This window comes from Hippoglossus hippoglossus, unplaced genomic scaffold, assembly GCF_009819705.1.
Source record: "Hippoglossus hippoglossus isolate fHipHip1 unplaced genomic scaffold, fHipHip1.pri scaffold_92_arrow_ctg1, whole genome shotgun sequence".
NCBI classification, from domain to species: Eukaryota; Metazoa; Chordata; class Actinopteri; order Pleuronectiformes; family Pleuronectidae; genus Hippoglossus; species Hippoglossus hippoglossus.
Genome location: NW_022986843.1, coordinates 1 through 22,290, shown reverse-complemented (window position 1 = coordinate 22,290; position 22,290 = coordinate 1). Strand labels below are relative to the sequence as shown.

General features: G+C 48.0%; 1 long non-coding RNA gene across 1 annotated transcript; it reads left to right on the top strand.

Moving 5' to 3' along the window:
• Window positions 1-1,737: 1,737 nt before the first annotated feature.
• Window positions 1,738-16,900, top strand: LOC117759064. The gene is made up of 3 exons (XR_004613424.1): window positions 1,738-1,893; window positions 5,502-5,506; window positions 16,888-16,900. It is a non-coding gene; the product is annotated as an uncharacterized LOC117759064 (long non-coding RNA).
• Window positions 16,901-22,290: the final 5,390 nt, after the last annotated feature.

Genomic DNA, 22,290 nt, shown 5'->3' with positions numbered 1-22,290 from the left:
TCCCTCCCTTCCTTCCTTCCCTCTCCCTCCTTCCTTCCTTCCTTCCTTCCTTCCTTCCTCCCTCCCTTCCTTCCTTCCTCCCTCCTTCTTCCTTCCTCTTCCTTCTTCCTCCCTCCCTCCCTCCTCCTTCCTTCCTTCCTCCCTCCCTTCCTCCCTCCCTTCCTCCCTTCCTTCCTTCCTCCCTCCCTTCCTCCCTCCCTTCCTTCCTTCCTTCCTTCCTCCCTCCCTCCCTTCCTTCCTACCTCCCTTCCTCCCTCCCCTCCTCCCTTCCTTCCTTCCTCCCTTCCTTCCTTCCTACCTTCCTTCCTTCCTTCCTTCCTTCCTCCCTCCCTTCCTTCCTTCCTTCCTCCCTTCCTCCCTTCCTTCCTTCCTCCCTCCCTTCCTCCCTCCCTCCCTCCCTTCCTTCCTTCCTTCACAGCAGTTCTATCTGTTTCAGGAAACTTTGTGTTTGTGATCTGAACCCTGTTCACGTCAGCCCCTGTGGCAGCGATGCAGTTTTCGATGGTAGATATTTTGGGATGGAGGACGAGCGTGTGGACTTGAGAGGGAAGTGGAGTGTGTGATGTGGTTGCTGCCGGCGTGGCCTGCAGGTGCTGCGTGTTGTGTTTGATTCGGCCGCTCGCCGTCTCTCTGCCTCGTGGTTTCTGTTCCCTCTGGTGTTTGGGTTAAACTGCTCAGAGGATGCTCACACTGACGGAGCGTGTAAATAAAGAGATTAATAATGGCTTAAAACGGCGCGTGGACACAGATTCATTCATGTGGACGAGGCTAATCTGATTTTAGATGGATTTACACGACGGTACACAGAGCAGTCGAAATGTGTCTCCATTGATTTAGTCCTTCTGCTGCCCAGGAATTCATCTGAGTCCCGTCGGGTTGGTTCTGTTCTGTTTGTGTTGTAGTGTTGATAATGTTTGAGGATCATGTTTAAGAACCATGTTTCATTTCAAACTTCCTCTGACATCATCGACACATTGTCCACATGATGTCAACACTCACTGCAGTGATGCCTCTGAGGACAGGGTCATGTGTTCCCTGTATGTTTGCTGGTGGGCTGATCTCCAGTCAGCTTGGTGGAACGATGTGCTGCAGGTCAGGAGACAGTACATTTAAAAATCCTTCTTGTCATGAATTTTAAAGATTCACATTTGTTCTCGTCACAGTCTAGTGTGACATTATTTAACGGATAAACTCCTTAACTTCACATTAACATAAACCTATTGAACACAATCTTGTTGTTGGTAGAAGTTGTTGAATCAGATCAGATCAGATCAGATCAGATCAGGGGAAATTCAGGCATCACAGCAGCCAAGTGCAGAATAAATACTGAATAAATGTAATAAAGTAGAACTATTAAAGAGCCAGAGCACGAAAACACAAAAATGACAAAATCCCATGTGTTGAATAAGGATTCTCAACATGTATCTAATGCTCTCTTCACTACAATCTTTATTAGAGTTGATGTATAAATTAATGTTCTTTAAATGTAGGTATTGGTTCAGTATGTTTAGTTACCAAAGGTTGACTGTACTGAGCCCTTACAATGTTCCTGAGGATCAAATGTAGGGTCAATTCCTGAAGTATAAGAAGATATTGGTTTTATTTCATATATATATATATATAATCATTTCTAATCTGTGTCTGGATCTATATGAAACTCTCATCTCTTTTACGACTCAGTTTGATTGAAGTGATGTTGCAGCCGTGTGAACTCGTGTGTCTCTTCTTTGGTCAGGATGACAGTTCACTGAGCAGCGAGGAGGAGGCAGAGATGAGCGAGCCCACATGGCTAACAGCTGATCTGGGAGCAGCGTCTGACCTGAGCCCGCCGAGCCGAGCGGAGAGGATGCGCCACAGCCCGCAGAACGCACACATGAAGGAGGACGACGGTAAGTGATGAACGATGAAGAACATCATGGTTTCATGAGGCTGCTGCCGAGCAGGACAATGTTCTTCTGCTTTTAGTGAACTTCTTCACATTTTGCTCTGTTGTCACTTGAACTGATTAGATGTCAGAGGTCAAAGGTCACAGGGACCTCGTGTGTATGTTAGAACGATAACTGAAACTGCTCCGGTTGATGGAGGCAAACAGACACAAGGAGGTGATCTAGTTCTGGAAGCTCAGCACATGGAATTCATCCTGACGTCTTTGCTGAATCTCAGTGTTGCAAACATGTTGATGCTGAAGAATTGAACATGTCAGTGGTTGAAAGATTGAGCTAAAAAGACGCTAACTCAGCGTCGGCTCGTTGTGCATTTCAGTCCAGATAATTCTTTAATGTCACATATGAAAGTTCTCTTTTATTATGAGTGTGGCTGTTTTGTGGTAGAGCTGCACTGATTTCAACCCGTGTCTCTGGAGCGGTTGTTCCACAGAGCAGCTGTGAGTCGCTCTCTCACCTCGTTCACACCTGGTTTCAACATGTGGCCTCACATGGTCGTGATCACACCTCCTCGCTCGACACAAACAAACACGTACGTCAGTTCTGTTCACGAAGACCGAGTTATGTTGTCTTTACTCAGTCTGAGTACACAAGTGTGTGTGAGTGTGTGTGTGTGTGTGTGTGTGTGTGTGTGTGTGTGTGTGTGTGTGTGTGACACTACAGTAGGTGCAGAGTGTATCAGGCCTTGTCATTAAAAGGTCCCTCTCTTCCCTGCACCTCATATAGAAGAGGAGTGTGTTTCCTCCTCTTCCTCCTCTTCCTCCTCTTCCTCCTCTGAAGCTGCTCCGGTTTGAACTCAGCCAAAGAGCTCGTGGTCCATTGGACTCAGAGTTAATATCAGGTGGGAGTTTCCTAACCAGCTGTCAGAGCATCTAACTGGAGCACACACACACAGACACACACACCGACACACCGACACACACCGACACACCGACACACACACAGACACACACACACACACACACACACACACACACACACACACACACACACACACACACACACACACAGACACACACACACTGACACACCGACACACACACACACACACACACACACACACACACACAGACACACACACAGACACACACACACACACACACCGACACACACACAGACACACACACACACACACACACACACCGACACACACACAGACACACACACACACACACACACACACACACACACACACACACACACACACACACACACACACACACCGACACACACACACACACACACACACACACACCGACACACCGACACACACACTTGCTCAGCCTGTAAATCACCTCTAAGAGCTCCTGTCACCTTTTCTTTCTTCTTCTCTCGTCCACTCAACTTAACGGTGACAGCTGGAGTGAAGAGCTTTCATGGTGGAGTGGCTGCTGGAGACGTGTGGCTGCTGGTGTTAAAAAGTATAAAACAGCCTGTGGTCTTCTCGTCTGTCCAAAGGTCACAGGACAGAAAACCTGAGCAGCTCAACTGAATCTCAAATGTTTCATCGCTGCCTTTAATCCTAGTTTGCATCTGAAAAAGACTCCGGCTCTGAAAAGTGAAGCCAATGAGATGAGGAGCCTGAACCTGTGTTCCACTCCACTGGGTGTTTGTATAAGAATGTGATGTGCGTCATGTACGTGTGTGAACATGCTTTGGATTCACACCTGAATCGGACTCAGACTAAAGGATAAAGATTTGTTTTATTGTGTTTATGGTTCGATCCGATTCCACAGCTGTGAACTCTCGTGCTGCAGAAGCTGACATCTTGATTTTGAGGAGGCAGGTGACTGAAGTAGCCGGATGCATTTTGTGATTGTGTCATAAATAAGAATGTGTTTCTAATAATTAATTTAACATCTAGAATGGTCATGTTGATGTTGAGTGTGTTCTGGTCCTTGAGACGGTCGGAGTCAGTCGGGGGGGCGGCTGTGGGGTAGAGCGGTCATCCTCTTGCCAGCAGGTAGGCGGTTCGATCCCAGTCTGTGTCAAGATACTGAATCCCAAAATGTCCCCTTCTCGTAGAGAAAGTGCTGTACACAGAGTGTGTGTGTGTGTGTGTGGTAACAACGTTACCGTAAAGCACTTTGAGTCGTCGTCAACACGGGAGAAGATCGATTTAAAAACAGACCATCGTCGGTCAAACAGTCCGTCACCGTGGAGACGAGCGGCTTTCTTCATTCCTGAAAGCCGTTCCTGAGAGATGTGTGGTTTCTGTCCGACAGCTGCAAAATGAAGTGCTAGTGGCAGATCCGTGCACTGCAGCGCGGCTGACCAGGACCGGAGCTGTCACTGTGGGTTTATTCATCCAACGCCCCGGGAGCCGACCTTGGAAGGAAGTCCTGCTGGGCGGCAGTGGGTCTGAGGAGCTGGGTCACCGGACCCGCCTGCGCTCGCATCAGAACCGGTTCATGATGCTTGCACTCTGTAGCTTCCTGAGCAGGCGCGTCCACATGCATGAGGAAGTGTGTGTGAGCCTCTCCACATCACTCTGGGTCTAAGGGTCTGCATTCTCCAGGAGTGCCCCCCCCCCCCCCCCCAACAAGCTCCACATCGCAGCAGCTCCGGCCTGAGAGTCTCCATCCTGGAGCCTCTTGTTCTGGGGGAAAGGGCTCGTGATGAAGAGGGCTTGTCGGGAGGTGGAGATGAAGGACAAGTCCTCTCCATAAGGGATGAAGTGAAGAGGAAATGGAAGGAAAGTGCGTGTGGAGGAAGGAGAGGGGAAGGGATGGGGAGAAAAGATGAGGATGAAGATGTGTTCAGGAGAGAGGAGGGGAGGGGAGGAGTGAATGGAAACAAAATGGCGGGGGGGGGGGGGGGGGGGGGGATGGAGGCCACATCCAGGCCTGCACTTTGATCTGCTGACTCATTGAGCTTGACATTGTGACGCCTGATGCCAGGAGGAGAGAAACAGACGAGTGGAATATCTTCTCTGTATCTCCTGCATCTCCATCCATCATTTAACAGACACTCTATCTGACACAGGAAGGTTTCGGGTCAATCTCTCATCCTTCCCTCCACTTGAGTCTCTTCCTCTTAGTTTCACATCTTTATCTTGGCTTCACTCTGAGTTCTTCGGTGCCTCGTCTGCAGTGTAAATCGTGTCCTCTCTGCAGTAAGCTGGATCTTCTCTATTATGAGGAAACTGAATCAAATACGGGATGTAGTGTTTTATCTGGAACACTGAGACCTGCAGCTTTGTCTTCATCCACGTCAGCTGCAAGTTTAGGCAGAAAAATACGTCACGTCCATCTTTTTTTTTGTGATTTTATATCAAAACCATAACAATTAGCTTTCTGACGTGTTTAATTAAGTTCGTCCACTGAGCTGCTCCACTTTATAAAGACAGGACTGATCTCAGGAGGAGCTGTGGTGTCTCTGAGCTGCACCTCCTTCCATCAGGTGTTCCACAAGGTTCCAATCTTGGGCCTCAGATTGTTTATAAACCAGCATTTATATATTATTTATCTTCTCAGTTCACTTGCTCCTCAGCTGTTTGTACCGGATGTCCAGAGTTATAGTAGATCTCTGGAGATATTATCACGTTTCCAAACTGAGTTCCTGTTTCCAGAGAATTAAAATCAACAAAGGTCAACAAAGTGGAACCTACTTTATATCCTCTATTTGGGATTATGGATAATTCGTTGTACATATCGATTCAATTATTTTTCCTTGTTCAGCTTCAGTTGGACCAATGTCGACAATGTTTAAGAGCTAAAGTGACTCAGTTGAAATAAACAGATTTTCTTTAGTCTGGTTGAATTGAACAATGACCTCCACCAAGGAGGTTATGTTTTCACCCCAGTCCGTTATTTGTTGCCTGAAGGGTGTGGTCAGAGAAGAACCCATTTAATTCTGGATCCGGATCAGGGGGCGGATCCAGGAAGTGTTTTTATTGTCTTTAATATTATGAGATTTGAACAGTGAAACAGTCAAACAGTGAAACAGTGAAACAGTCAAACAGTGAAACAGTCAAACAGTTAAACAGTCAAACAGTCAAACAGTCAAACAGTGAAACAGTCAAACAGTGAAACAGTCAAACAGTTAAACAGTCAAACAGTCAAACAATGAAACAGTCAAACAGTGAAACAGTCAAACAGTGAAACAGTCAAACAGTGAAACAGTCAAACAGTGAAACAGTCAAACAATGAAACAGTCAAACAGTTAAACAGTCAAACAGTCAAACAGTCAAACAGTGAAACAGTCAAACAGTTAAACAGTCAAACAGTCAAACAATGAAACAGTCAAACAGTGAAACAGTCAAACAGTGAAACAGTCAAACAATGAAACAGTCAAACAGTCAAACAGTCAAACAATGAAACAGTCAAACAGTGAAACAGTGAAACAGTCAAACAGTGAAACAGTGAAACAGTCAAACAGTGAAACAGTCAAACAGTGAAACAGTCAAACAGTGAAACAGTCAAACAGTCGGTCAGAGGAGCCGTCAAGTGAACAGTCAGGAAAACAGACTGGAATTCAGCCAAGCTGCAGTCGATGAAGACACGAGGAGGAGTTTACCTCCCTGCTGCCTCAGGCACACACACACACACACACACACACACACACACACACACACACACACACACACACACACACACACATGCCTCCATGTGTATGGATGCACTGTAACATTCCACACACACACACACACACACACACACACACACACACACACACACACACACACACACACACACACACACATGCCTCCATGTGTATGGATGCACTGTAACATTCCACACACACACACACACACACACACACACAGCCACACACACACTGTACACACTGCACCTAACTATGTCGGTGTACACACACTAGAAAGCTGTATGTCTAGAAATGTCTATCTCACACACACACACACACACACACACACACATGCCTCCATGTGTATGGATGCACTGTAACATTCCACACACACACACACACACACACACACACACAGACCCACTCTCTGCTGCTGTAGGCCAGTGGTCTAATGTGTTAGAGCGATGCAGCAGAGGAAAGTAGGGCAGTGGGAAACAAACGACAGGATGACTTTGATCCCCTTCCTCCTCCCTGCATCATCCTCACCTCCCCCCTCCCCCCTGCTACCCAGAGCAGAGCTGGGGGGGGGGTGAGGAGAAGAGGGGCAGCGAGGAGGGAGAGGGTCTGAACTGATGGAGGGATGGAGGTCAGCTGAATTAGAGAAGGAGGAGAAGAGGCAGCACTGGATTAAATCCTCCTCTCCATCACCAGTAAACTGGATGTTATGGGTGGAGGCCAGAACACGGACTCATTTCACTGGGACCAAACCAGCTCAGGTCTGAAAACATCCCTCTGATACCAAGAGGACTGGAACTGTCTGTACGTTCCTAATCTGCTCCTCGTGGTTTATGTCCAGTGTCCAGGACATTAAAGGTCTGGAGCTGGTGTCTGGGTCCGACTGGTTCGTTCATGTCCCTGTCCACACATCAGTGTTGACCTCACAACATCTGGCATCGACGCAGCAGAAATACATCATTAGATGTAGTTGTCTGTCTGTAGTTGTCTGTCTGTAGTTGTCTGTCTGTAGTTTTCTACTAATTGACATTTCCAATCACTTCCCTGAGTCTCAAGTATTTGTGTTTGGTTCATTGAAACATGTGCTGTTAGTTCCCTGTCCTGCTGCTGGTCTAGTTCCCTGTCCTGCTGCTGGTCTAGTTCCCTGTCCTGCTGCTGGTCTAGTTCCCTGTCCTGCTGCTGGTCTAGTTCCCTGCTCCAGTGAATCCAGCCTCTGGACCCTGGTGCCTCCTGTCGCAGGTCACACAGCTTCACTGGACCTCAGCCTGAGCACTTCCCTTCTCGGATGTTTTAAAGGCACATCGAGGGAAACCAGTTCAGTGTTTCCCAGAGATGAGAGAGAACGCTTCCTGCTGCAGCAGTGGGTTCACTTTATTAATTCCTCTTTCATCTCGATCACGTTCATCGTGTCATATCTATCTTTGAGTCTTGATCCGCTCACGACACGAGCGCTGTCCGAGGCTCCAGAGTTTACGTCTCAGCTCAACACACTTTGGATAAAAGCATCTGCTTCACAATTTACTGCATCAAGTCAACATTATTTACAACAGTGTTTCTAATGACGCACACACACACACACACACACACACACACACACACACACACACACAGGTCACTGTGGTGTCGGCCTGCTCGAGGACCAGTGGCCAACTTAATGGAGACAACATTAAAAGTGCACAGCAGCATTAACATGCGTCAGGCTCTTTGGTTTTGTGTGTTTTTTACAGAGAGGAGGATGGAGGTTAGAGAGACATTAAGAAGACACAGAGAGGAGGACGAGGATGGAGGTTAGAGAGACATTAAGAAGACACAGAGAGGAGGACGAGGATGGAGGTTAGAGAGACATTAAGAAGACACAGAGAGGAGGACGAGGACGGAGGTTAGAGAGACATTAAGAAGACACAGAGAGGAGGACGAGGATGGAGGTTAGAGAGACATTAAGAAGACACAGAGAGGAGGACGAGGACGGAGGTTAGAGAGACATTAAGAAGACACAGAGAGGAGGATGGAGGTTAGAGAGACATTAAGAAGATACAGAGAGGAGGACGAGGATGGAGGTTAGAGAGACATTAAGAAGACACAGAGAGGAGGACGAGGATGGAGGTTAGAGAGACATTAAGAAGACACAGAGAGGAGGATGGAGGTTAGAGAGACATTAAGAAGATACAGAGAGGAGGACGAGGATGGAGGTTAGAGAGACATTAAGAAGACACAGAGAGGAGGACGAGGATGGAGGTTAGAGAGACATTAAGAAGACACAGAGAGGAGGACGAGGATGGAGGTTAGAGAGACATTAAGAAGACACAGAGAGGAGGACGAGGATGGAGGTTAGAGAGACATTAAGAAGACACAGAGAGGAGGACGAGGACGGAGGTTAGAGAGACATTAAGAAGATACAGAGAGGAGGACGAGGATGGAGGTTAGAGAGACATTAAGAAGACACAGAGAGGAGGACGAGGACGGAGGTTAGAGAGACATTAAGAAGACACAGAGAGGAGGACGAGGACGGAGGTTAGAGAGACATTAAGAAGACACAGAGAGGAGGACGAGGACGGAGGTTAGAGAGACATTAAGAAGACACAGAGAGGAGGATGGAGGTTAGAGAGACATTAAGAAGACACAGAGAGGAGGACGAGGATGGAGGTTAGAGAGACATTAAGAAGACACAGAGAGGAGGACGAGGATGGAGGTTAGAGAGACATTAAGAAGACACAGAGAGGAGGATGGAGGTTAGAGAGACATTAAGAAGACACAGAGAGGAGGACGAGGATGGAGGTTAGAGAGACATTAAGAAGACACAGAGAGGAGGACGAGGATGGAGGTTAGAGAGACATTAAGAAGACACAGAGAGGAGGACAGTTTGGAGGAAAAGCAGGAAACAGAGGTTCAGAGTGGAGGTGTTTGCCCTGGAGCTGAGACAGATGTTTCAGAGACGGAGGGGTGGATCTCACCCTCCAATCCAAACCACCCAGATGTTTAAGCTTCAACTCACTTTGACCCATCCGTCTCCATCCGTCTCCATCCGTCCATCCGTCTCCATCCGTCCATCCATCCCTTCATTAATCCATACATCTCCTCTTTCTCCCTTCATCTACTAAAACCTAAACCCATCCAGCTCTGAGAATAATCAGCATCTACACACACACACACAGACACACACACACACACACACACACACACAGTAAATCCTGCCCAAATATTAGCTTTATACTGCGTTTTACATTCAGACGTTTCAATCATTAATAATCAGTGAAAATATTTGCTTTTGTTTCTGTGATTCACGTCCAGCAGGAAGCTTGTTTACTCAGCAGCTCCTCTTAACTCGTCTTCTTCTTCTTCTTCTTCCTCTGCTTAGTCTTCCTCTTCCTCTTCTTCCTCTGCTTAGTCTTCCTCTTCCTCTTCTTCCTCTTCCTCTTCCTCTTCTTCCTCTGCTTAGTCTTCCTCTTCCTCCTCTTCTTCTTCTCTGGTGGTTGGTGACCTTCTGTGGTCTGTAGCCCAGAGGTGGATCCTCGTCTGTGGTTGTGAACCCGTGTCTGCAGGACATGAGGAGATCAGCTGTTAGAGGATGAGAGGCTCACACAGCGACCTGAGGCCTCGGGTGATTCTGTAGTTTGACTCTGTCTGCACGCCAGCCATCCAATCAGGAGCCGGTCGGACCCGGAGGTCTGAGCCGTAACATGAATTTATCACTAATATATATATAAATGTATATATATACACACACATGTACATGCAGCAGCAGTCATAAGAGGTTGTGTAAGTGAACTGTACATTTAAAATAATTACTATTGATGACATGTTGAAAAGCCACAGTGGAAATATTCAGTGGAAATAAGAGCCAATCAATTAGTAAAAGCTTTTAGTCACTAAATTAAAAAAGTACATATTAAGATAAATACACACAAGTGGACATTGATATGATACAATAAAAGAAGTGTGTGTGAATAAATAATGTGAGTGCTGCTGAGCGTTTGAATTGAAAGTCCAGAGAATCTAATTTTCTCCTTTTAAAACATTTACATGTGTAAACAGATGATTTATTTTTTAATGAGTCTCCTGATGTGTCTCTTCACTCATTAAATCAAAGCTGCAGGGAATTTCACTTTCTCTTATTAGTGCATTTTATTTATTCTCTGCTCACCACTTCCTGTCCGCCCTCCCTCGTGTTTACCTTCACTCCTCCTCACTTTGCCTCAGCCTCTCCTCCTCTTCCTCTTCTCTCCACAGGAGAAGACCAGTCACTTTCTGAGTCCAAGAAAACACACAACAACATTAGAGACATTTTGATTATCTTCACCCTCGTTCTCCTCATCTGTGTGTGTGTGTGTGTGTGTGTGTGTGTGTGTGTGTGTGTGTGTGTTAAAGCAGGTCCTTCCCCACTCCACAGTTGATTGATCTCTCTCACACACACACACACACACACACACACACACACACACACACACACACACACACACACACACACAGTGGCATAGAACTCGTGTTATCCGGTGACACACTTGTGCAAAAGTAGAAATGCTAACAGTTGCGTAGGTTCTGCATCGGTCCGACGCAGAATTATAGACCAGGATTAAATAGAAGTGGTCCAGTTAATATTTAACCTTCACACACACACGCACACACACACGCACACACGCAGACACACACGCAGACACACACACACACACACACGCACACACGCAGACACACACACACACACACACAGACACACACACACAGAGGAGGAGGGTGGGCAGTGTGTTTTATGAACAGTCCTTGGCCTTGTCTGTTGAGACAGATAGGAAGAAGGTACCCCCCCCACAAAACCCAATAAACCTTGGCCCTGACTGAACTGATTGCAGCAGCAGACCCCCCCCCCCCCAACAATAAAGATCCAACACACGTCAAGTCGTCTAAACAGGAAACTTCCACTCCCACCTCACAGAACATGTGCTACATCACAGTTTTAGTTGTAATTGTAGGTTTGAGTTAATTGACACGTGAATTATAGACACACATTTCTGAGCTATATTCAAGTAACACAACGAAAGGTGTAAATAAGAGTTGAACTCACTGGATCTCTGCAGGTGAGAAACCACTGTGTGTGTAGTTTGTGTAGTTTGTAGTGTGACTGTTGTGTTAAATAAATCCAGATTAGTTTGGGAATAATGTGTTTGTCTCACAGTGAAGAGAAGGAAGGAAAGTGAATGTCATCGCTAGTCAACTTTCAAAGCGTGTGTGTGTGTGTGCGTGTGTGTGTGCGTGTGCGTGTGTGTGCGTGTGCGTGTGTGCGTGTGCGTGCGTGTGTGTGTGTGTATAGTGTGTGTATAGTGTGTAGGTGGATGTAAATGGAGCTCCGCTCACAGAGCTCCCAGATTATTGAACGACTGAAACATCGTCTGCAGCTTTAAATCAAACTGAACAAACCCATTATCATTTCCCTTTTGCTTGGTTTCATATCTGAAAAGTCCGAAAGCAGTTTGGCTGAAGTCACATGAATTAAAAGGATTATTCGTCTGTATTTCTTGTACAGATCCGATCTCATCTTCTTCCTTATGAAGGCAGAGGAAAGAGAGTGTTCTGTTGTCTCCTGACAGAATAACAGACCTGTAGTGAAATATCCTGTTTCTATGAGGACGTTTTTTCCTCACCCAGCAAATACAGTATATAATGTCTTATATTACTGTGTAACCCTGACACGGTTGTCAAGGAAACCTCCTTCACTCGCCACTGAGTGACTCCATTAGGTGAAACGCTGTGATCATATACAGCAGGTGTACGACTAACGTGTGTATTTTTGGAGGCTGACGCTGATATTGATATTTGTTATTGATCATTTATATCTTTGGATTCCTGCAAATATTTTGATGCAGAATAATGTTGCACACAGTCGCACAACTGAAGAACCCGAGGCTGAAAGACGTGTCATTAATCTCCAGTAAACTCAGAACGTCTGACCTGCATGTGAGAGATATTCACATCGAGGATCGATCAGACGGTGGTTTTACTCAGTTTATCATTTCGTCAATGACATTTCAAAGAATGAGAAATGAAAACTTCTGTGAGTTCAAACGTGTGAATGTATAACAGTTCAAAAACTAAATTATTCAAGAGACAAAGAGACACTGAGGAGCAGTGGTTTCCTCTCCAGTCTCGACTTGATATTCAGAACTTTTGTAGTTTTAAAACATTAGTTTCAAAACGATAAAATGCATTTATATCAAGATTCTTCTCTTCTCTTTGCCTGTAGAACATGAAATATATTGTGATGACTCATCTCAGTGACATAAATATGAATTATTAGATATTATTAAGTGTTCAGCGTTAGTCTGGAGCTGTGTTTGAGTTCCATCATCCCAGCTTGAATCAAACAGTGAACACATCAGGGCAGAGGACGGTTCAGTGAGAGACTCTGGAGGGAAGATGAGCACCGACCAGGAGGTTCTGGGGAGACCAGGAGGTTCTGGGGAGACCAGGAGGTTCTGGGGAGATCCGGTCGGTCTAGAGCTCCGTGAGGTTTTCAGATGAAGGCTCCAAAAAGACAAATGGACAGATTTAGAGGGTGAAGAAATCAAAGTGGGGGAGTTTGGGGATAAATGCATCGCTTGTGGGGTGAGAGGAGTGTGACTGTGATACTGAGTCTGGATGAGCTCTGAGGAGACGAGGGAGAGTCAGGGACGGTGGAGGAGACACAGGACTCCTCGAGGGAGGAGGAGGAGGCAGAGCACGGAGTGGGGGGAGGTGCACGTGATGGAGAGACAGTTATTGCTTCAATAAGTTGAAGCTAACGCTGAGTGTGTGTGTGTGTGTGTGTGTGTGTGTGTGTGGGAGTGGTGGGGAGAGTGAGGTCGAGGAGGAGAGCATCTCTACAGTCTGGGTCTTTGTGTGTGTGTGTGTGTGTGTGTGTGTGTGTGTGTGTGTGTGTGTGTGTGGGAGGTTGGCAGGGAGGGGCAGCATTGTTTTTCACCTCAAGGCCACAGACATTGCTGCAAGGTGCAGGATACACACACACACACACACACACACACACACACACACACACACACACACACACACACACACACACACACACACACACAATACACGAGTGGATGAAGAAAATTGAAGAAATGTGGTTTTCAAAATGGAGAAGAGGAGAGAATGTGATGAAGTGAGTGTGAGGAAGATGAGCCTGGTGAGGAAGATGAGCCTGGTGAGGAAGATGAGCCTGGTGAGGAAGATGAGCCTGGTGAGGAAGATGAGCCTGGTGAGGAAGTGAGTGTGAGGAAGATGAGCCTGGATGAGGAAGATGAGCCTGGTGAGGAAGATGAGCCTGGATGAGGAAGATGAGCCTGGATGAGGAAGATGAGCCTGGTGAGGAAGATGAGCCTGGATGAGGAAGATGAGTTTGGTGAGGAAGATGAACCTGGGTGAGGAAGATGAGCCTGGTGAGGAAGATGAGCCTGGATGAGGAAGATGAGCCTGGTGAGGAAGATGAGCCTGGATGAGGAAGATGAGTTTGGTGAGGAAGATGAACCTGGGTGAGGAAGATGAGCCTGGTGAGGAAGATGAGCCTGGATGAGGAAGATGAGCCTGGATGAGGAAGATGAGCCTGGTGAGGAAGATGAACCTGGGTGAGGAAGATGAGCCTGGTGAGGAAGATGAGCCTGGTGAGGAAGATGAGCCTGGTGAGGAAGATGAACCTGGGTGAGGAAGATGAGCCTGGATGAGGAAGATGAGCCTGGTGAGGAAGATGAGCCTGGTGAGGAAGATGAGCCTGGTGAGGAAGATGAGCCTGGATGAGGAAGATGAGCCTGGATGAGGAAGATGAGCCTGGTGAGGAAGATGAGCCTGGATGAGGAAGATGAGTTTGGTGAGGAAGATGAACCTGGGTGAGGAAGATGAGCCTGGATGAGGAAGATGAGCCTGGTGAGGAAGATGAGCCTGGTGAGGAAGATGAGCCTGGATGAGGAAGATGAGCCTGGTGAGGAAGATGAGCCTGGATGAGGAAGATGAGTTTGGTGAGGAAGATGAACCTGGGTGAGGAAGATGAGCCTGGTGAGGAAGATGAGCCTGGTGAGGAAGATGAGCCTGGTGAGGAAGATGAGCCTGGATGAGGAAGATGAGCCTGGTGAGGAAGATGAGCCTGGATGAGGAAGATGAGTTTGGTGAGGAAGATGAACCTGGGTGAGGAAGATGAACCTGGGTGAGGAAGATGAGCCTGGTGAGGAAGATGAGCCTGGTGAGGAAGATGAGCCTGGTGAGGAAGATGAGCCTGGTGAGGAAGATGAGCCTGGTGAGGAAGATGAGCCTGGATGAGGAAGATGAGCCTGGTGAGGAAGATGAGCCTGGTGAGGAAGATGAGCCTGGATGAGGAAGATGAGCCTGGATGAGGAAGATGAGCCTGGTGAGGAAGATGAGCCTGGATGAGGAAGATGAGCCTGGATGAGGAAGATGAGCCTGGTGAGGAAGATGAGCCTGGATGAGGAAGATGAGTTTGGTGAGGAAGATGAACCTGGGTGAGGAAGATGAACCTGGGTGAGGAAGATGAGCCTGGTGAGGAAGATGAGCCTGGTGAGGAAGATGAGCCTGGTGAGGAAGATGAGCCTGGTGAGGAAGATGAGCCTGGTGAGGAAGATGAGCCTGGTGAGGAAGATGAGCCTGGATGAGGAAGATGAGCCTGGTGAGGAAGATGAGCCTGGTGAGGAAGATGAGCCTGGATGAGAGATACGTTTGAATCTGTGTTCAGTCGTATGTTCGTTAGCAAGATCACACAAAATCCACTGGATGGTTCAGAACGAGACCTGGAAGGATGTGGTGATTTAGTGATTTGGTGATTCAGTGATTTGGTGATTCAGTGATTTAGTGATTTGGTGATTCAGTGATTTAGTGATTTGGTGATTCAGTGATTTGGTGATTCAGTGATTCAGTGATTTGGTGATTCAGTGATTTGGTGATTCAGTGATTCAGTGATTTGGTGATTCAGTGATGTGGTGATTCTGTGATTTGGTGATTCAGTGATTTGGTGATTCAGTGATTTGGTGATTCAGTGATTTGGTGATTCAGTGATTCAGTGATTTGGTGATTCAGTGATTCAGTGATTTGGTGATTCAGTGATGTGGTGATTCAGTGATGTGGTGATTTGGTGATTTGGTGATTCAGTGATTTAGTGATTTGGTGATTCAGTGATTCAGTGATTTGGTGATTCAGTGATTCAGTGATTTGGTGATTCAGTGATGTGGTGATTCAGTGATGTGGTGATTTAGTGATTCTGTGATTCGGTGATTCAGTGATTTGGTGATTCAGTGATTTGGTGATTCAGTGATTCAGTGATTTGGTGATTCAGTGATTCAGTGATGTGGTGATTCAGTGATGTGGTGATTCAGTGATGTGGTGATTTAGTGATTCTGTGATTCGGTGATTTAGTGATTCGGTGATTCGGTGATTTAGTGATTCGGTGATTCAGTGATTCGGTGATGTGGTGATTCTGTGATTCTGTGATTCGGTGCAGATCCAGAGCAAATCTTGATCTAGTGAATTTAAACGTGGTTTCATACAGAGACTGTTGCCCGGTGGAGGTGTGGACTCTACTGCGTGAGGTTCTAGTTTTTATTATTTCTGAGATTTATCATTTAGTTCATGAAGCAGTTGTCGTGTTGGAATGTCTTGTTTTATTTAAAGCAAAGTACAATAATCCTTTATAACAAGGAACAGCACAAAACCATCTAATTAGAGAAGCTGGAAATCAAAACCTTTGCTTTATGACTCAAATTATGAATCAGTTATCAAAATGAATCACTTGCTCACTTGACTAATCAGTAACTCAAATAATAGTTTCAGCTCTGGTTTAACCGTTTAGAGCTGAAGAGATCCCAGAGCAAAGGATTGTGGGAGGAAGACGCAGCTCTTCCAACATTCTTCACGTCCTCTTCTAGAAGAGAACAGGAAACTGGAGGCGGAGCTCTGACGATGTCTTACTGGTGTCAAACCATCAAACTCACTTTGATTCAAACGTCACAAACCAAATGTCCTCGCTCCGTCCTGTCCGTGAGGGAAAGTGCCTCGTAGATGTGGAGGTGCAGAACAGACGTGTTGTCAGGATGATGAGAGGAGGGAAGCTGGATTGTGGGGGGGGGGGGGGCAGAGACACAAACAGAATGATGATGAACGGAGAAACAGAGGAGGAGAGATGTCAGAGGAATCCACCGGCTGATCAACCTTTGATTTACATACTGACGTAGAATAAGAAGCAGCAGCATCCACTCCTTGTTTTTCATGGTTTGATGTGTAGAGTTGCTCATATTCTCCGAGGAGGAGAAGCTGAGCCTCGGCTGCTCTGCAGAGACAGATCCACTCTGATCCACCGTCACACGTCAGTGAGCGGACCGAGTCCTGTGCAGGATCGGCTGCTCTGCAGAGACAGATCCACTCTGATCCACGTCAGCGTCAGTGAGCGGACCGAGTCCTGTGCAGGATCGGCTGCTCTGCAGAGACAGATCCACTCTGATCCACGTCACACGTCAGTGAGCGGACCGAGTCCTGTGCAGGATCGGCTGCTCTGCAGAGACAGATCCACTCGGATCCACGTCACACGTCAGTGAGCGGACCGAGTCCTGTGCAGGATCGGCTGCTCTGCAGAGACAGATCCACTCTGATCCACGTCACACGTCAGCGTCAGTGAGCGGACCGAGTCCTGTGCAGGATCGGCTGCTCTGCAGAGACAGATCCACTCGGATCCACTCGGATCCACGTCACACGTCAGTGAGCGGACCGAGTCCTGTGCAGGATTGGCTGCTCTGCAGAGACAGATCCACTCTGATCCACGTCACACGTCAGTGAGCGGACCGAGTCCTGTGCAGGATCGGCTGCTCTGCAGAGACAGATCCACTCGGATCCACGTCACACGTCAGTGAGCGGACCGAGTCCTGTGCAGGATCGGCTGCTTCAGGCTGAATCAGCTACTTCACCTCAAAACTCTTCCTAGTGGAAAATTGAGTCAGATCTTAATTTTTAGTTTGGTTCACTTTACACAGTTGTTGAACACGTGTTGTACAAAAGCCGAAATCTAGTGGATAGGAACGCTGATGTCATACAGAGTCGTGTGTCAAGGTCCCACCAGTCAGGAGTCAGTGTCAGCTGTCAATCATCACGTCTCAGCTGTCAATCATCACGTCTCAGCCTGTTTTTATATCATCAAATAAGTGATTCAGACCAAACTGATCAGAAACACCTGAACAAACCTCAGTGAGATGAGTTGTGGCAGAACGTCTCTGCTCCAAAGCCACAAAATGTCTCCTGGTCACTTGAAACATTGATGATAAATCAATGTTTACGTTGAACACCTGAAATATTTAGTTTAGGTTTTTTGTAATGATTGAAAGGAGCTGCTGAAGCTCGCCGGCTTGTCAGAGCACAGGAGGACGAGAAGGTTTTCAGAAGAGGAGGAATAACAGAATCACAGAATCGCTTCATCCAAGGACATGAAGCACCTGGGAAATTATTCCGATTTGACATCAGGGCCACGGCTGAAGCCTTGAGACCAGAAGCACAGCCTCACTAATTGTTACTTCAACCTTGAAGACAAAGGAAAAGTACATTTTTCTGATCAGTATTCAACAGATATTTGAGTTTGCTCCTGACAGAAAGTCAAACAATTGAATTTCAGCTGGAAGCAACAAATCCCTGAGATGGTTTGTATGAACCACAGACGACTTCCGACCGTTCAGTAACGTGAGGAGTCGACTCCACTCAGAGAGCGTCGGTGACGAGCAGCAGAGGCGGAGTCAAGAGGAGCGTCAGGAATCATCCTGCGTTACAGAAGTTTCCTTTAGCTCTGGTACAGATGTGTGACGCTGCCTGGTGGGGGGGGGGGGGGTGTCAGAGGAGAGAGGACAAAAGCAAAGAGAGGAAAAGCCAGAGGGAGCAAGTAGAAAAGGATTTTAATTGGAACAGACTGGATCGACTCTCCAAAGACAGAAGAGAAAATAGTTGTAAATTATTGAGCTACAAGAAAACCAATTAGAGGAGAAAAGCAAAGAGAGTTTGACTCCAAACCAAAGCTCGTCCCGAGTGGACACATCCCGATCCCTGCTGTCCCCAGTACATTAAGGTACATCACAGCTGCAGATCACTGGCCTACATAGAGTTCAGCTCCCCATCAATCTTTCATGGCTAACCCCCAAAATATGGAGCAAACCTAATTTACCATGAGTCGACACAGAGGCTCTGTGGCTGCCGGAGAGGGGGGGGGGGTGTTTCTGTCTCCACGACGCCTGAACCTTTGACTGAGCAGAGGAAAGGAGCTCCTGGTGATCTTCAGCTCCGAGGTTCATAAACTAATTATAAACCTCAGGCAGCTTCTTCTTACAACAGTTTCAGTTTGCAGTGTAAGTGAGGTTCAGGTCTCAGTCCCCAGTTCACTGGTGCTACAGGTCAACTGGGAACTCTGGTATTTCACTGCCCAACATGGAGCAGGACCAACCAATCAGAGGAATTCAAGTACGAACATGACCAATCAACACCTACAGACACACGTGTGAATAGTTGTCTGGTCCTGAGTGTCCCCGTCTTTACAGCTACAATACAGAGTCACAAAAAACTGAGCTCATATTTTAACTTCTTCAATAGTTTGATGCAGTTTGTGATGTTGTGGAGAAACGACCTCAGACTCAGTCATGACAAGGTTTTGATCCGTCAGTCTTAAACAACACACACACACACACACACACACACACACACACACACACACACACACACACACACACACACACACACACACACACACACCATGTCGCATGGTCGGGTGCTGTGGTGTTTAAAGTAGGTCATGAGGCCAGTGTTGACCATTACAGCCTCTGACTTTACAAGCAGCTTACCTCACTCTCTATTAATAGACACACACACACACACACACACACACACACACACACACACACACACACACACGTGTCAAGCCGCCAAGAGATCATGGAGGAATAAATAACTTAACTTAACTTAACATCAGTGATGGAGAGAGAGGAGAAGGACAGAGAGGAGCAGGACAGAGAGGAGAAGGACAGAGAGGAGCAGGACAGAGAGGAGCAGGACAGAGAGGAGAAGGACAGAGAGGAGAAGGACAGAGAGGAGATGGACAGAGAGGAGATGGACAGAGAGGAGCAGGACAGAGAGGAGAAGGACAGAGAGGAGAAGGACAGAGAGGAGCAGGACAGAGAGGAGAAGGACAGAGAGGAGCAGGACAGAGAGGAGATGGACAGAGAGGAGCAGGACAGAGAGGAGCAGGACAGAGAGGAGAAGGACAGAGAGGAGAAGGACAGAGAGGAGAAGGACAGAGAGGAGAAGGACAGAGAGGAGAAGGACAGAGGAGTGCACATAGAGGAGAAGGACAGAGAGGAGAAGGACAGAGAGGAGAAGGACAGAGAGGAGATGGACAGAGAGGAGCAGGACAGAGAGGAGCAGGACAGAGAGGAGAAGGACAGAGGAGTGCACATAGAGGAGCAGGACAGAGAGGAGATGGACAGAGAGGAGAAGGACAGAGGAGTGCACATAGAGGAGCAGGACAGAGAGGAGAAGGACAGAGGAGTGCACATAGAGGAGAAGGACAGAGAGGAGCAGGACAGAGAGGAGATGGACAGAGGAGTGCACATAGAGGAGAAGGACAGAGAGGAGAAGGACAGAGGAGTGCACATAGAGGAGAAGGACAGAGAGGAGAAGGACAGAGAGGAGATGGACAGAGAGGAGCAGGACAGAGAGGAGAAGGACAGAGGAGTGCACATAGAGGAGCAGGACAGAGAGGAGATGGACAGAGAGGAGAAGGACAGAGGAGTGCACATAGAGGAGAAGGACAGAGAGGAGAAGGACAGAGAGGAGAAGGACAGAGGAGTGCACATGTTCTGTTCCTTCATTGTGAACCAGCGTTTCAACACAAAAGCCACATTCTCTCCCTCCCCCGCTCCTCATCTCATCCATTTTCTTCAAGGTTGCACAGAGGCACAAGAAGACACAGAAAGGGCAGGAGAGGGGAGAGAGAGAACGAGAGGGGAGGAGAGGAGAGAGAGAGAGAGAGAGAGAGGGGAGGAGAGGAGAGAGAGAACGAGAGGGGAGAGAGAGAACAAGAGGGGAGAGAGAGGAGAGAGAGAACGAGAGGGGAGGAGAGGAGAGAGAGAACGAGAGGGGAGGAGAGGAGAGAGAGAACGAGAGGGGAGAGAGAGAACGAGAGGGGAGGAGAGGAGAGAGAGAACGAGAGGGGAGGAGAGGAGAGAGAGAACGAGAGGGGAGAGAGAGAACGAGAGGGGAGGAGAGGAGAGAGAGAGAACGAGAGGGGAGAGAGAGAACGAGAGGGGAGGAGAGGGGAGAGAGAGAACGAGAGGGGAGGAGAGGAGAGAGAGAGAACGAGAGGGGAGAGAGAGAACGAGAGGGGAGGAGAGGAGAGAGAGAGAACGAGAGGGGAGGAGAGGAGAGGAGAGAGAGAGAACGAGAGGGGAGGAGAGGGGAGAGAGAGAACGAGAGGGGAGGAGAGGAGAGAGAGAGAACGAGAGGGGAGGAGAGGAGAGAGAGAACGAGAGGGGAGGAGAGGAGAGAGAGAGAACAAGAGGGGAGGAGAGAGAGAACAAGAGGGGAGGAGAGGAGAGAGAGAGAACAAGAGGGGAGGAGAGAGAGAACAAGAGGGGAGGAGAGGAGGGAGAGAGAACGAGAGGGGAGGAGAGGGGAGAGAGAGAACGAGAGGGGAGGAGAGGGGAGAACGAGAGGGGAGGAGAGGAGGGAGGAAGGTGGGAGAGAAAAAGAGCAGAGGAGAGGCCTGGAGAAGGGAGAGAGATGAGGGAAGAGGAAACAGACGGAGCTGAATCAGAAACCATGCAGAGGAAAGAAGAGAGGCAGGGAAAATGGGGGGGGGGATATGACAATGGGTAAAAGAGAAAGAGATGAGGAGGAAATGAGGAGCAGAGCCAGAGGCAGGAGGAGCTGCAGTCATGTGACCCAGCAGTGTCGTCCAACATCCCAGAATTCAGTGCAACAGATGGAATAGGAGAGAGCTTAGTTCAGTTGAGGCCTGGACGATGGGAACTCTTCATGCTGATGTGAGGAAGAGGAGGAAGAGGAGGAGGAAGAGGAGGAGGAGGAGGAGTCTCATGTGTGTGACACTGCAGTGATGAAGACCACGTGATGAAGCTCAGTGATCACACTGAGCTTCATCACGTGGTCTTGTTCTTGTTCTGTTGGCGACTTTCTTTTCAAGATATTGTTGTGTTGATACATTAAAAGCAACTGTGTGTGTGTGTGTGTGTGTGTGTCCTTGCCCACACATAATGGTGTGCATCATGTGCAGAGAACAATCAGCATGATTCCATCTGCACAACAACCTGTCAAGGCTTTTAGCTGGGAAATCAGAAAACACACACCAAGCCCCGCCCCCTCTGCATCACTTCCCTCTCTCCCTTAACGTCTCTGTGTGTTAGTGTCCTTCTCCTCCTCTCCTCCTCCTCCTCCTCCTCCTCCTCTCCTCCTCCTCTCCTCCTCCTCCTCCTTCTCCTCCTCCTCCTCCTCTCCTCCTCCTCTCCTCTCCTCCTCCTCCTCCTCCTCTCCTCCTCCTCTCCTCCTCCTCCTCTCCTCTCCTCCTCCTCCTCTCCTCTCCTCTCCTCTCCTCCTCCTCTCCTCTCCTCCTCCTCCTTCTCCTCCTCCTCCTCCTCTCCTCCTCCTCCTCCTCTCCTCCTCCTCTCCTCCTCCTCCTCTCCTCTCCTCCTCCTCCTCCTCCTCTCCTCTCCTCCTCCTCCTCCTCTCCTCTCCTCCTCCTCTCCTCCTCCTCCTCCTCCTCCTCCTCCTCTCCTCCTCCTCTCCTCTCCTCCTCCTTCTC